We start from the raw sequence: 2,178 nt of genomic DNA on the forward strand, positions 1-2,178 counted from the left end.
ATGTCCTTGGGATTAAGAAGAATTTACTTTCTGTGGGGATAGGCAAGACACGAGTTTTTCAGAGCGAGTTGAGAAGGGAGTTTTTTTTGGCAACCACCATTTTTGTTCCACCTATTCCACTGTGACACCTCTCTCTCTCTCTCTCTCTCTCTCTCTTTCTCTCTCTCTCTCTCTCTCTCTCTCTCTCTCCTCTCTCTCTCTCATCTATCTATCTATCTACATCTCTTACGAACACATTCAATTCTCCCTCTCCAGGACCCCTCTCTCTCTCTCTCTCTCTCTCTCTCTCTCTCCCCCTCTCTCTGAGCATAACCCCTCTCCTATGATTCTCTCTCTCTCTCTCTATGAGCATACCCCTCTCCTATGACATCTCTCTCTCTCTTCTCTCTCTCTCTCTCTCTCTCTCTCTCTCTCTCTCTATTTATCTTACAACACATTATCATTCTCCATCTCCATGACTCTCTCTCTCTCTCTCTCTCTCTCTCTCTCTCTCTCTCTCTCTCTCTCTCTCTCTCTCTCTCTCTCCATCTCCATGACCTCTCTCTCTCTCGCTCTCTCCTCTCTCTCTATGTGCATAACCCCTCTCTTTATGACATCTCTCTCTCTCTCTCTCTTCTCTCTCTCTCTCTCTCTCTCTCTCTCTCTCTCCTCTCTCTCTCCATCTCCATGACCTCTCTCTCTCTCGCTCTCTCTCTCTCTATGAGCATAACCCCTCTCCTTATGACATCTCTCTCTCTCTCTCTCTCTCTCTCTCTCTCTCTCTATCTATCTATCTATCTATCTATCTATCTACATCTCTTATGAACACATTATCATTCTCCCTCTCCAGGACCTCTCTCTCTCTCTCTCTCTCTCCCTCTCTCTCTCTCTCTCCCCCTCTCTCTGAGCATAACCCCTCTCCCCTATGACATCTCTCTCTCTCTCTCTCTCTCTCTCTCTCTCTCTCTCTCTCTCTTTATCTTACTAACACATTATCATTCTCCATCTCCATGACCTCTCTCTATTTCTCTCTCTCTCTCTCTCTCCATCTCCATGACCTCTCTCTCTCTCTCTCTCGCTCTCTCTCTCTCTATGAGAATAACCCCTCTGCCTATGACATCTCTCTCTTTCTCTCTCTCTCTCTCTCTCTCTCTATATATATATATTTATCTTACCAACACATTATCATTCTCCATCTCCATGACCTCTCTCTCTCTCTCTCTCTCTCTCTCTCTCTCTCTCGCTCTCTCTCTCTATTTATCTTACCAACACATTATCATTCTCCATCTCCGTGACCTCTCTCTCTCTCTCTCTCTCTCTCTCTCTCTCTCTCTCTCTCCCCCTGCCTCCCTCCCTCCCTCCCTCCCTCTCTCCCTCTCTCTCTCTCTCTCTCTCTCTCTCTCTCTCTCTCTCTCTCTCTCTCTCTCTCTCTCTCTCTCTCCCCCGCCCAATTTGTATGTTTATGTTAATGATCCCCTATACGATGTGTATGTACTATTTTCCAATACATTACAATTGTTGTTCTTCTTCACTCTCTCTCTTTTCACTCTCTCTCTCTCTCTTCCTCTCTCATTAGTTAATTTTTTTTAAGCACAAAATTTAGCTTTTCAATCTCTCTCTCTCTCTCTCTCTCTCTCTCTCTGTCTCTCTCTCTCTCTCCCTCTCATTAGTTTGAGACAGAGAGAGAGCTCTGAGAGAAGAGAGAGAGAGAGAGATTAAAAAGGTAAATTTTATTTCTCTCTCTCTCTCTCATTAGTCTGAGACAGAGAGATTGAAAAGGTGAATTTTATTTCACTTTCTCTCTCTCTCTTCTCAATATGCAAGGGGGGGCGAGGGGGAGGGGGGGTAGAAAAGCAACAAAAAACAAGGGGGGGACAACAAAAATCAAAGGGGGGGGGGGATAGGTCAGGAAAATTTTTTTCCCCAAAAGTTTTCCAAGAGATTAGTGTACTAGCACTTTGAGTAAACATGGTTGTGCTTCACACAAGCCTCACAATACTTGGTGTGGCACTCTGACTCTGTGTGATTACTATGTGAACATTTGTTACACCACTTCTTGTTGTGGCTCTAGGTCTTGCTTGGATGCCTAGCTCTTGTAGTGCCTTCTTAAGTTGTGTTGTCAATGCTTTCTTCCTATTTGTTGGAGATGGGCTACATTCTTTCTCGTGCTACATGGTCTTCTTCTTTATTTTTGGGTGG

This window comes from Dipteris shenzhenensis, chromosome 3, assembly GCF_047967505.1.
Source record: "Dipteris shenzhenensis isolate YYH24624 ecotype China chromosome 3, Dip_SZ_1.0, whole genome shotgun sequence".
Lineage (NCBI taxonomy): Eukaryota > Viridiplantae > Streptophyta > Polypodiopsida > Gleicheniales > Dipteridaceae > Dipteris > Dipteris shenzhenensis.